The sequence below is a fragment of the Euleptes europaea genome, chromosome 9, assembly GCF_029931775.1.
Source record: "Euleptes europaea isolate rEulEur1 chromosome 9, rEulEur1.hap1, whole genome shotgun sequence".
In the NCBI taxonomy this organism is placed as follows: Eukaryota; Metazoa; Chordata; class Lepidosauria; order Squamata; family Sphaerodactylidae; genus Euleptes; species Euleptes europaea.
In genome coordinates this window covers 76,142,065-76,156,397 of record NC_079320.1, presented here as the reverse complement: position 1 = coordinate 76,156,397, position 14,333 = coordinate 76,142,065, and the positions used below count along the sequence as shown (strand labels likewise).

The 14,333-nt window shown below is 46.2% G+C and overlaps 1 protein-coding gene across 1 annotated transcript in view; it reads left to right on the top strand.

The window, feature by feature from the left end:
• PCDH7 (protocadherin 7) overlaps positions 1-14,333 on the top strand; it is a 465,455-nt gene that overhangs the window by 102,735 nt on the left and 348,387 nt on the right. The window lies entirely within an intron of this gene.

Genomic DNA, 14,333 nt, shown 5'->3' with positions numbered 1-14,333 from the left:
TTTTTATCTGGGCTTAATAATACCTGATTGTTTTGCGGCCATCTGTTGGCTTTGGGAATCCGACAGCCTGTGATTGTGTGCCGCCAGTTCAGCTGAGCGCACCTAATCTAAAAGAATAACTTGTTTATTCCGTACTGCGGTCTCAGGAAGAAAAGGGGATCGGGTAATCTGATCTCAATGTCCTTTAGAGCCCTGGCATGAAAAATGTGCAGTTGTGCACCACTCTGAATACCGATTCTTACTGGGAGGTGATCTACAAATCTTGGGGGAGCATGTAGAACTGGGGGGGGGGGGATATAGGCTTTTAGGCAGCCTCCTCCTGCCACTTATCTTGGCTTCTGTCCGCCAGTGAAGGACGGTTGTTTTATACCGTTCGCCTTTCCCTGAGGATAGAATGCTACATCTTAGATTTGTCTTCTAGGCTCTTCAAAAAGTGGAGACAGCAAAACAGGATTCAAATATAAAATTGGTCATTTATGCATGGGTATTTTCACTCACATTCGCCCCCGGTCTGTCTTGGTTGTTCCTTGGAGTTATGCATAGGGTTGCCAGGTCCCTCTTCGCCACCAATGGGGGATTTTTGGGGCAGAGTCGGAGGCGGGCAGGGTTTGCGGAGGGGAGGGGCTTCAATGCCATGGAGTCCAATTGCCAAAGCAGCCATTTTCTCCACGTGAACTGATCTCTATTGGCTGGAGATCAGTTGTAATATCAGGAGATCTCCAGCTAGTACCTGGAGGTTGGCAACCCCAGTTATGCATGAGTTTTCTATCCATTAGAGATGACCTCGCTGCCAGCCCTCACAATGTCCAGGTCTTCCTATTCCTCTGTTAACCCGATTCTTCCATTTTCCCTGAGTAAAGCCCGGGTGAAATTCCCATCCATAAGGCAAAGTGTGGAGCATGCAAACTTGGTTTATCTCGCAGCCGATTACAAAGCAGCATGTCCAGAGGCGGGGATTCAATTACTTCCTGCTTCCTCTGAGCTCTTTCTGAGCAGAAAAAAAGCTTTCTAAAACTGAGGCTTGGATTTCTCCCCCCCCCCCCCAAAAAAAGCTTTTTATGTGGCAATTGGGTTTTTTGGGGGGGCGGGGTTTCTCTCACAGTAAGCACTGTGATTACCAAGCCAATTACCAAGCAGCATTTAAAGGGGTGCGACTTGATTTGGGCTTGGAGACTGCTGATGCAGAGATTCCCAACAGGAAAGTGTAGGTCCAGCCAGCAACAAACCTCAGGTAAAACTCCCGTGTATAAACGACCATTAAGTATCTGGCAGAGGCCATAAGGTGCAAGGGTCTCCAGGAATGTCCACTTGAGATCTGAGTTTTTTTACTCCTATATTGTAATATAGCGCTGGAAAGGGCCGTCAAGTCACAGCTGACTTACAACGAACCCCTAGGGTTATCAAGGCAAGAGATGTATGGTGGTTTGCCATTGCCTGCCTTTGCGTAGCAACCCTGGACTTCCTTGGTGGTTTCCCATTGAAATACTACCCAGGGCCAATCCTGCTTAGCTTTTGAAAGCTGATGGCATCGGCCAACTTTGACCATCCAGGTCAAGGCCCATCATACTTTAGAGTGGTGAAAACACAATTTACCATGCCTTGAGTGCTGATTTCATGTCCTAAATCATTTTTTCCCTTGATGAAGGGCATAGGGTAGCTAACTTCCAGGCGGTGGCTGGAGGTCTCCTGGGATTGCAACTGACCTCCAGTTGACAGAGGTCAGTTCACCTGGAAGGTGGACCCAAGGGAATTATACCCTATCAAAGTCCCTCCCCTCCCCAAACCCCACCCTCCTCAGCGTCCACCTCCAAAATCTCCAATTATTTTCCATCCCAGAGCTGGCATTCCATGATAGGCAGTAACAGATAGAGTTTAAGAACCACTGTTCTAGAGAATTGCCATCGGTACAGATCATGGTTCATAAGAAATCGAATTGTACAATGCTCACCAGATTAGGTTCTAGCTCTGGACCCTGGAGACCCCCCAATTTAAGCCTGTAGACTGCATATTATGGGGAAATCTTTAAATATTGAAGCTTACATTGGCTCCCCTGTTTCCCTACAATATGTGGCATCGTCGCATTAATGCTCCTTTGTGTGGCTCTTCCACATGGCTCGTAAAATCTAATCATGATGCTCTGCTCGAGCGTTCCTGTGCCTGTGTTCCACGAGGCAATTAGACGCTTTCCAGGGGGAGGTGATTTAAACAGCGCAGGAGGAAAAGGCTAGACCTCCCAGAGCCACAGCCTAATTCGTTTCCGCTCCCAGGTATTTAATGAAGAGGGGGAGGAACCACTGGAAATCCTGATCAAAGACCTCCCACATCACATTAATATGGCTTTAAGAAGCGCTACTCAGTGGTACCCGGAAAGAGAAGCTCTTTCTCAAGGACATTCCTAACCACTTCAGAACAGAGTACTGATCAGTTACAAACAGTGCAAATTTTATAACGATCGGTCAAAGGTCCCAGTAGGCAGACTCCAAAACGTCATGATACCACTGGTACAGATTCCATTGACACACAGAAACTATGAGTAAGGAAGCAAATTTCAGAGCCAATATGGTATAATGCCTAGAATGTTGGACTAGAGACGGGGAGACCCAGGTTTGAATCCCCACTCTGCCATGGAAGGTTTCTGGATAGGGTTGCCGGGTCCCTCTTTGCCACCGGCGCGAGGGTTTTGGGGCGGAGCCTGAGGAGGGCGTTCCTATCAATGCAGGAGCAGATATAGTAGCTGCCATGGTTGATTCCTGAAGAAGACACGGGTCGAAACAGGGCGATATCCGGACCACTGTAGCTTTGCAGCACTGACTTGGCTGGTTGTGAGACCTGTGGTCTGTCTATGAAGAATTGTGGATCTGTCAGGATACTACTCCACAAATGAACCATATGAAGAATTTCCTTTTTCAACTTACCTGAGGCTTGGAAAACTCGATACTTTGCAAAAAGGAAGTTGAGTGGCTGATAATAATACTCCAATGTGGACTCTATTAGCTGGATTGATTTAGACATATATATGATGTTATAGATTGTGTATATGTATTGGTTGGTGATGTACACTATCTTATACATTTACATTTATTGTTACGGCCATTGGCCAGCACAAAACAACAGAGCAGTGCAAGTACCCCATACAACACTACTGTCTTATAAGTTATTACACTTTTGGTTATTTAAAAAAAGCTGGGCAATTTTCTGCTGTTATTCATTTCAGTACCTGGAGGTTGGCAACCCTATCTCTGGGTGACTTTGGGCCAGTCACACACACTCAGCCTAACAGAGGACCTTGTGAGGATAAAACGGAGGAGAGGAGAACAATGTGTACGCTGCTTTGGGTCCCTACTGGGGAGAAAGGGGGAGTATAAATGAAACAAACAAACAAACAAAATGTTGACTAAGCCATGACTTCCTTAGGTTTCCTTAGGCAACTTGGGCCTCACATTGGCATCATCAGGAGAAAAAGTAGTGGCCTACCCTACAGGGCTGGAGTCCAGTAGCACCTTGAAGGATAACAACATTTATGGCAGGGTATGAGCGTTTGTGAGTCACAGCTCACTTCTTCAGAACAAACACGGCTACCCATTGTGATCTGTACCCTACAGGGCTGTTGTTAAGAGGAAGAGTTGTTTTTTAAACCCCAATTTTCTCTACCTTTAAGGAGTCCCAAACTGGCTTGCAATCACCTTCCCTTCCTCTCCCCACAACAGATACCTTGTGAGGTAGATGGGGCTGAGAGTTTGGAGATAACTGTGACTAGCCCACGGTCACCCAGCTGGCTTCATGTGGAGGAGTGGGGAATCAAACCCGGTTCTCCAGATTAGAGTCCCCCTCTCTTAACCCCTACACCACACTGGCTCTGTGGTAAAGCACGCTGATCATTGAGGTAAAGCACACGGAAACCCTGAATGACACTTGTCTTACGCTAAGGATTATTCTACAGTGCCAGGCATTTTGATTTTGATCCTAAACTCTTGAGCTGGAGTATCTTTGTTCAAGGCTGCATAATTTCCCTGCAATGCTGGCACCATGTCTCGGTTTGTTATCGTCCTCCGGCGCTGCCTTCCGTTGCTCTCTGTTGGCTCAGCAAGTCTTAGGAATGAGATCAAGCCATTAGTCTTTCCGATATTGACACCAGATGGAAAATGGAAAACGGAGCATGTTCTATAATCGTGATTGAATCGCTGCGGCTTTTCTTCTTTTTTTCTTTTTCGCTAATTAAAAGTGTGTGGAGTACAAAAAATGCCAAGCGAAGCACGGAGGATGATATAAATGGCTGGGGGGCTTCAGCCATTGATATGGTGAAATATGTTATATATATATATATATATATATATATATATATATATATATATATATATATATATCTGCACATACGTATAGCTGATCCTGTGCATTAGGATAATCATAATTCTGAATTGACTTTATGGGTATTGATCTGCCACTATATTACACCGTCGAGGGGCCGTCGGAGCTGCTTGGAAAAGGCAGTATTTGAAGCGCTGTCGAAAGGAAAGTGTCACTTGGCAGGCCCTAATGACAGTACTGCAGGTTTTTTCTAACCACTTACTGCTAAACCTATCTGAGGGGTAGCCTAGCATCCGCAGGAGTTTGCTCTTGGCTCCCCACATTACTGAGCGTTAGAAGCTGCTGCCTGCCAGTAGGTGGATGCTGCTGTTCCTTGACTATGAAAAGCAGTGTCAGTGGTAGGGTTGCCAACCTCCAGGCACTATCTGGAGATCTCCCGCTCTTACAACAGATCTCCAGCCGATAGAGATCAGTTCCCCTGGAGAAAATGGCCACTTTGGCAACTGGACTCCACCCTCCTCAGGCTCAGCCCCAAAAACCTCCCGCCAGTGGCAAAGGGGGACCTGGCAACCCTAGCCATCGAGTCCACTTTCCAAAGCGGCCATTTTCTCCAGGGGAACTGAACTCTGTGGTACTAGGAAACTTGTTCCAAGAGCTGGACCAGATACTTCGTATTTCATTTCCACTCCTATGTTTCTTTGATTCTTTTTTGTTTCAATGGCAGCATTTAGCTTAAAGACTAGCAAGCATTGGCACAGAGGGTTACTCCACCAGGGTGCCTGGTTCTCCCTTCTATCTGTACAACAATCCTATGAGGTAGATATGACTGAAAGAGAAAGACTGGTGACCTAGTAGATTTTATGGCAGAGTGAGGATATGAACCCGGTCTTCTGGTATAATTAAACATGCTCTCTGGGGTAGCATATATATATATATATATATATATATATATATATATATATATATATATATATATATATATTATTGATGCTTATCAGTAGACTTGCCACCATCGTTCTTAAATGTTGCTATATTTTTATTTCTTTTCTGTTTAAGATAATAATAACAACAACAATAATATATTGTGGCCTTGCCTTTGTGCAGTAAGAATGGGCACCATGTATTGTGAATGTGTGTGTGATATTCATAGAATCATTGGCCAAAAACACATGGTCCCTTAACCCACTTTATTCCCCGTTTCAGCCAGGATCAAATTGACCCGGGCTGGGGAAAAACTGTACGCATAACCTTGAAAAGCAGGGACAAAACTGTGTGCAAATCCATCCATGTAAACAGAAAATGCGAGAGATGTGCACAGTTCCTGTTTAGGTTGCAACACCCCCGCCCCCCCAGTGATTGGTTGTTTCCCGGGGCAGGGAAGGCCCTCATTGGTCAATTTGAAACGGCCAATCACCGGGGGTGTGGGGTGTGTGCCAAACAAAACAGGAAATTGATGTCTCCCGCATTTTCTGTTTACATGGATCGATTGGCACAGTTTCGTCCCTTCTTTTCAAGGTAATGCTTACAGTCCCCCCCCCCCCAGCCCGGGTAATCCTGGCTGAAACAGGGAATAAAGTGGGTTAAGGGACAATGCGTTTTTGGCCATAGAGTTGGGGTCATCTAGTCCAACCCCCTGCACAATCAGGAGATTCACAACTACCTCCCCCCCATTCCCCCAGTGACTCCTACTCCGTGCCCAGAAGATGCCCAAGATGCCCTCCCTCTCATCAATTGCTTAAGGTCATAGAATCAACATTGCTGACAGATGGCCGCCTAACCTTCAAGTACTTGAAGATGGTTATCATATCCCCTCTCAGTCTTCTCCTCTTCAGGCTAAACATACCCAGCTCCTTCAACCTTTCCTCATAGGATTGTCGTAAGTTGCCATATGTTTGCTTGGGGGAGACATTCCAGTAGCTGGTGGGAGAAATGCCATAATTTCTGTTTTTCCCCAGAAGTGACATCACACTGTTGCTGATGGCCATCCCCACCCCACCCCAATATCCTGTTGGTTTCCAGGCTGGGCCTGGCAACCCTAGTATCGTTCAGTGGACTCTACATGGGAGCAATAACAACTGTGTGTCTCAACCCTGCAAACGCAGACTGTTTCATGCGTCGCTTGATTTGTGAACACGTTTTTATTGTGTTAGTGTTGAAGCAAATATCGGATTGGTTCGCTTAAATGGCAATTGTTGGAAAGCGTCATGAACTTCCAGAGACCTCGCTGAACTGCTGTTATTAACTACAACAAATACCATCATCTTTTATTTGCTTTAAATAAGTACCAGCCAGTTTGTGGAGGTTAATGTATGCATTCAGCGTTAGTTAAGTGCCATTATGTAATTCCGCAGACATTTTCTCATTCCTGCCATTGTGCATTCATAGCACTCTACAATCACTATTGTGGAGGAAACGGGGGGGGGGGGTCTCTGTTGGTTTTCAGTCAATTCTACCAACCATCAATGGGATATAGTGCATTTTGCTGAAGATGCCATTGTTTGAAAAGCAGGATGTGAAAGAGAAAGAGAGAGAGAAATAGTTCTTTTGAAAACTTACTTTTTCCTGATAGTTTGACGTGTTTCATAGAGAATGTGGGTATTAGAGATTCCTTAAAAAAAAAAAAAAGTTTAATATGCAGAAATGAACAGTTGAAGTTTTCAAGGCATGGAGCTAAATTATATCACTTGATAATTGCTGCAGATGAAAGACCAGTTTAAAAGTTGACAACCCTACTACTCACTGGCTCACTGCTAGGTTCTGATTCACTGGCAAATCAGATACTTTCCCTGGAATTGGGGGCGGAGCCTGAGGAGGGTGGGGTTTGGGAAGGGGAGGGGCTTCAATTTCATAGAGTCCAAAGTGGCCATTTTCCGCAGGTGAACTGATCTCTGTCGGCTGGAGATCAGTCGTAATAGCGAGAGATCTCCAGCTACTACCTGGAGGTTGGCAACCCTACGTAAGACGTTGTTCAAGCAACACAAAAGCTGTCCAGAATTTTGCATGTCCCCCCGCCCCCCGTGCCTTGAAACTCACTGCCTCTTCATTTCTTTGCAGCAGCATCGGTAATATGTTTCGGGTTACAAGTCTAGATTAGAAACACAGATACATCTGAGTAAAAAAATTGAGTCGGGAACATAATTCACTGAAAGCAAGAACATAATGTGCGGTGAAAGCAAAAACAGAGAAAATGCGGTGCGGTGGGTAGATGGCTATACCGAAGAATAATAAGATAGCGAAAGAAACTGATAACAAGATCTGCTGAGAATGAATTTGGCTTCAGCAAAAACAAGCAGGTAAGCATTGGTTGTGGGAAGGGGGGAAAGGCACATACATCATATGTTTTCTCCAATACTTAGTTCACAGGCGGTATTTAAGAACCTAAGAATTGCCTTGCAAGGTCCGACAAAGGTCCGTGCATGACTACTGTTCTGTTTCCAGCCAGATTCCTCTGGAAGCTAGCAAGCAGAGCTGGATGGTGTGGCTTTCATGCCATATGTCCCCCAGCATGTGATAAGCTGAGATATATTGCCTTCGTACATGGAAGTTCCATACAGTTATTGTAGCTGATAGCCATCACGAGACCTAGGATTGCCAACTCCAGGTTGGGAAATACCTGGAGATTTGGGGGGTGGAGCCTGAGGAGGGTAGGGTATGCTGAGGGAAGGATCTTCAATGGGGTATAATGCCCTAGAGTCCACCTTCCAAGTGAACTGATCTCTAATGCCTGGAGAGCGGTTGTATTAGCAGGAGATCTCCAACCACCACCTGAAGGTTGACAACCCTAATGAGACCTCTTCTCCATGATTATGTCTGATCCTTTCAACTGAAGCCTTCCAGCAACTCTTCCGAGGCTGAGTTGAATCCTACAAACCATGAACAGGACACACTTATTTATTTAGATGTTTATAGTCTGTTGTCCTTCCTTCTTCCGTTTTATCATCACAACGTCAACCCTGTGAGGTAGGTTAGGCTGAGAATGAGTGATCCAGCAAGATTCCACGAAAGAGAGGGCATCTCAACCTGGCTGTGCCCAGATCCTAGTCTGACATTCTGACCACTACATACAGTTGCCAACCTCCAGGTAGTAGCTGGAGATCTTTTGCTATTACAACTGATCTCCAGCCAATAGAGGTCAGTTCCCCTGGAGAAAATGGCCGCTTTGGCAATTGGACTCTATGGCATTGAAGTCCCTCTCTTCCCCAACCTTACTAACTGTCAAGTGCCACATTAAAACAATTTGAGCTTATTGAGCTTTTTAATGAAGGATGGTGATATTTTTAATTTGTACTGATCCTGTGCTTTTAAAAAAGTTGAATTCTGAAGGGCTGGGCACCGATGTTTGAAATAAATGAAAAATTGGTTTTCTCTCCACGCTTTTGAAACCAGTAATAATTTTATAAATCTCTAACATGTTTCCCTTCATCAATTGGTTCTACTTTGACAGAGTGTGTGAATTATTATAAAAAACCTCTCATTTTCAAAAGCAAGGAATTGTGTATGTGTGGTGTCTTTTGAAAGGAGGGTAAACAGAGCATCTTGCTTGCAACTTAAATGACAGTTCTGGCAAAGTAATAAATCTCTCTCACCTTCTCCTTCCCTTATTCAGCCCTGCTTGTGAGGATATTTGTTCAGGGCATCTTAAATATAAACTAAACCAAAACAAAATTCCTAAGCAATAAAACAAAACTGACACTTCAGTGCCACCTGGAACAGATTTACCCCCTTCTGAGTCCATTAAAATCAATGAGCTTAGAAAGGTGTAACTCTGGTTAGAATTGCACTGGTAGTATTTTAAATCACATGGACATGGCATGGATTTATGTTCCCCACCAAAGGGCAGCTCCTCCGTGCCCCTCTGCTCTTCCAAGAGGTCATCTTGCTGTCCTTTAGAAGACCCAGGAATAATGACTGTTTTTCTAAGAAGGATTTCTTCTGAATAAAGGCATTCCTCTATAACAGAGCAAGGTGGAGGTATCTATCTACGATGTCCTGCTTGTCAAAGAGAAACCGGCACATTCAGCGCTGCAGATAAATGTCCCAGACAAGTGAGGACTTAGGGTTGCCAGCCTCCAGTGGAGACCTGGGGACCCCCCGGAATTACAGCTCATCTCCAGACTGCAGAGATCAGTTCCCCTGGAGAAAATGGATGATTTGGAGGGTGGTTTCTAAGGCATTGTACCCCACTGAGGTCTCTGTCCTCCCCAGGCTATATCCCCAAATCTCCAGGAGTTTCCCAATGTGGATCTGGCAACCCTACCCCCCTTCCAGCCCCTGCCATTGGTCGGGGGAACCTGGCAACCCTAAGTCAGGTGGTTTTTTGGGGTGGATTGTTTACCAGGTAAAAAGGTAAAGGTCCCCTGTGCAAGCACTGGGTCATTCCTGACCCATGGGGTGATGTCACATCCCGACGTTTACTAGGCAGACTTTGTTTACGGGGTGGTTTGCCAGTGCCTTCCCCAGTCATCTCCCCTTTACCCCCAGCAAGCTGGGTACTCGTTTGACCAACCTCGGAAGGATGGAAGGCTGAGTCAACCTTGAGCCGGTTACCTGAAACCAACTTCCGTTTGGATCAAACTCAGGTCGTGAGCAGAGCTTGGACTGTAGTACTGCAGATTACCACTCTGCGCCCTGGGGCTCTTGTTTACCAGAGGGGTAAAGAAAGAATGAGAACTAGGACAATTTGCAAGTAGGGTTGCCAGCTCTGGTTTGGGAAATTCCTGGATGTTTTGGGGGCAAAGCCTGAGGAGGGTGGGGTTTGCTGAGGAGAAGAGACTCAGCTGGGTACAATGCCATAGAGTCCTCCCTTCCAAACCAGCCGTTTTCTCCAGGGGAAACTGATTTCTTAGCCTTGAGACCAGTCAGAATTCTGGGAGATCTTCAGCCTCCGCCTCGAGGTTGGCAACCCTGTGTGCAATAGCTAGCTACAGCTATTGTGTGTTAATACCTAACTGAGCCTGTGGATGAAATGGGGGGGGGGAAGTGGTGAGCAAGAGCCAAGCGCAGTGCTCAAAATCTTCTTGGGCCTATGATGAGCCCTAGGTAGTCAATAAAGTTGTACAGCTAGGGTTGCCAGGTCCCTCTTTGCCACTGGCAAGAGGTTTTGGGGGCTGAGCCTGAGGAGGGTGGGGTTTGGGGAGGGGAGGGAGTTCAATGCCATAGAGTCCAATTGCCACAGTGGCCATTTTTGCTAGGGGAACTGCTCTCTATCGGCTGGAGATCAGTTGTAATAGCAGGGTATCTCCAGCCACCACCTGGAGGTTAGCAAACAAAAAAACAGCAACAAACTGCAAACAATATTCATTTATGCTTCACAAAGCATGTAAAGATACAACCAGTATCTAATACAATAATGGACAATGTCCAAGGTTCCATATATGGCCACAATAAGAAGATAATACAATCCTAGAGCAATAGCTAGGAAAGTTTCCTTCTCTCCAAGAGGTAAGGTGATGAAACAATGCTACAGAAGTCCGGTTTTCTTTCTGTTTCAGCTTAAGATGACAGCCTTCCTCTGGCCAACGCGGAAGCATTGTAATTTACAGCTAGCGTTGGCCCCTGAGGAAGGCTGTCATCTTAAGCCGAAACAGAAAGAAAACCGGACTTCTGTAGCATTGTTTCATCACCTTACCTCTTGGAGAGAAGAAAACTTTCCTAGCTATTGCTCTAGGATTGTATTATCTTCTTATTGTGGCCATATATGGAACCTTGGACATTGTCCATTATTGTATTAGATACTGGTTGTATCTTTACATGCTTTGTGAAGCATAAATGAATATTGTTTGCAGTTTGTTGCTGTTTTTTGTTTGCTAATTATCTTACAGCACGCTAACTTTGGTTTACCACACCACCTGGAGGTTGGCAACCCTAGTGCACAGGGAATGTTGTATTGAACCTTCCTCCTGCGGAACTACCGGTGAGCCCAGGAATGATGCTTCGGCTCACTGCTCCTCTGCTGCATTTGCATTACCTTCGCAAATGAGGGTTTGGGGAACACAATTTTTGCTGAGTTAATGAATCGTTCCGCTTCTGCCCCCTGTGCAGGGGAAATGAAGGGGAGGTGGAGGGGAGAAAGGGATCTCAAACCATGATGAGAAGAAACAATGGAAGGAGGATGTGGAAATGCAGAGAACAGAAAGAAAGCTTCCCTCTACCACAACTGGAGGGAAGAGAGAGAGAGAGAAAAAAAGCGTTCATTAGTGGGAGCATGGGACTGAGAAGATGAAGAGCCAGTTTCTAATTCCTTACCGCATCATTCCACGGTTTTGCACAATGAAAGAAAAAGTCTCATTAACATCTAAATTGAGGGTGAATGGAGCAAACCGGCCTCTCTATTTCCCCTTCTTCTTCTTTTTTTTTTGGAGGGGGGATGTTTCTTGCTTGCTTGCCTTCTATCGATTTCGGTTAGCCATTTGGCCTTCCTCGTCGTCATTTGCTTGCTTTCTGTCTATTTCGGTTAGCCATTTGGGCTTTCTCATGCCCCCCCCTTTTTTTAAAGACATCGAAACATTCATTAAATAGCTTTTCACGTCAGGCCTGAAAGAGGCGAGTTAAGGCAGGTTTTCCTCCCTTGGCATGACCAGGAGATAAGCCAACGGGCCGGGGAGGCTCGATTCTCTCAGGCTGGGCAAAAGCGGTGGCGTTATTTTATGTTATTGGGCGAGACACGTGTCTTGGAGGTTTACACTGGACTCTCTGTTCGAACACCTTACAATCCCACTCCATGCGCCGGGGAGGAGAGCCTTCGGAGCAAGAGAGCGGCTCTCTGTACAGCCTGCTGCCCTGGCAACCGGAGAGATTTCCAGCAGACATCTGTGCGGGAGCGAAGGCTGTTCTTTTGCCACGTTAACCCCTTTCGGGAGAGAGTGGGTTGTGCAAATTTTTTCTTCTCCTTTTTTTCCCCGCAACGGACTTTGCCGCTTGCAGCTGGCTCGCAACGCCGGCGGAGGATGAGAACCAATTTTCTTCCGGCACGATTCTCTTCTGTGGTAGAGGCCTGCGGGCGCCGATATTTTCAAGTTGTTATGTGAAACTCAGCCCAAAATATTTGGATGCCCGAGGCACTGAAACCAAATCCATCCTCTCTCCGCAGCTTAAATATATATATATAAATAGAAGAATGAAAGACCGCTATCCTTTAATGGTCCCCCTAAATCTGCCATGACCTTTCCTAGCGGTGGGACACTGCTCTTCACGCCTTCCTCTTTGGTTCCTGGGTCACAATCCTTTGAAGCTTGCTCTTTTGAGGTCTATCCACACTGCTTTCTTGCTAACTACATTTCTGAACCGCACTCCTCTTTTGCTCCTCACCCCAGCTCATCCCAGATGACCCATCCGTGGTACAGGGAGGGCGAGCAGGTTTGAGCCATCTGGCCCCACCCCTCCAGCATGGTGTAGTGGTTAAGAGCGGTGGTCTGGAGCGGTGGACTCTGACCTGGAGAACCGGGTTTGATTCCCCACTCCTCCACATGAGCGGCAGAGGCTAATCTGGTGAACTGGGTTGGTTTCCCCACTCCTACACATGAAGCCAGCTGGGTGAACTTGGGCTAGTCACAGCTCTCTCAGCCCCACCTACCTCACAGGGTGTCTGTTGTGGGGAGGGGAAGGTGATTGTAAGCCGGTTTGTTCTTCCTTAAGTGGTCGAGAAAGTCGGCATATAAAAACCAACTCCTCCTCTTCTTCCTCTGCACAATCACTGGAAGTCTTCACAGGGCTAGCGTGTGTAGTTGTTAACAGCAGTGGTTAGGAACAATGGACTATCTGGAGAACCGGGTTTGATCCCCCACTCCTCCACATGAGCAGCGGACTCCAATCTGGTGAACTGGGTTGGTTTCCCCACGCCTACATATGAAACCAGCTGGGTGTCCTTGGGATAGTCACAGCTCTCTTAGAGCTCTCCCAGTCCCACCTACCTCACAAAGTGTCTGTTGTGGGGAGGGGAAGGGATGGTGATTGTAAGCCAGTTTGATTCTTCCTTAATTGGTAGAGAAAGTCGGCATATAAAAACAAACTCCTCCTCCTCCCTTTCCTGAAACATCCTCCTCTTCTAATCCTCATTCCCTTTTCCTTACATTTTCAGCCTGTTCCTTTCTGTACTGCCTTTCCCCCCCTGCTTTTTAATTCTACTGGCTCATCTTCCAATTTGATTAATCAATCCTCAGCCTAGTTGCTTGTAATGCCTTGACGCTGATCTGGGCCTTTCATGTTATCAACAGCTTCACCCTGTCTCTAGACCATATCCCAAGTTTTTCTCTCCACGCAGCTGGCCTTTGAACTCACTCAGCAGAGCTGTATTATTTATTACCATGAACCTTTCCCCCAGCCCAGTGAGAGTATTTGTGAAGCTTCTGTGTCAGTGTAGCATTTCAGCCAATGGGCTTAGTTTAGGAGGCTGGAGAAGTTTGGGCGTTTTTATTCCCTGAGGAACATAAAATGGGAGTTTCATGGACATTCAATCCAGCTTATTCAAAAGAGCAGGAAGGCAGCATGGTATGACCTCATCTCGCCGGATCTCAGAAGCTAAGCAGGGTGGAGACCACCAAGGAAGACTGTGCAGAGGAAGGCAATGGCAAACCACCTCTGCTTCTCACTTGCCTTGAAAGCCCCTTACTGGGGTCGCCATAAATCAGCTGTGGCCAGATGGCACTTTACACACACACACACAACTATGGTGGGACAATAAGGATACTGGTGCCAGGTATGATCTAGACTTTGACTTGCAACCTCCAGCCATATTTATTGCCCCATCCTGTGTTTTGGTTGGCCAAATTTCAGGGGATCCAAGCAAAAGTCAAAGAGTCATCGTATATTGATTGAGAGTCAATGTGGTGCAGGATGGCCAGCTCCGGGTTTGGAAATACCTGGGAATTTGAAGGTGGAGCCTGGGAGTGTGAGATTTGGGAAGGGGAGGGGCCTTGGTAGGGTACACTACCATGCAGTTCATCTTTCTAAGAAGCCATTTTCTCCAGAAGAAGACGAATGAATGTTTTAAATAAATAAATAAGCAATCAATTTACGTAGGCTGGAGATCA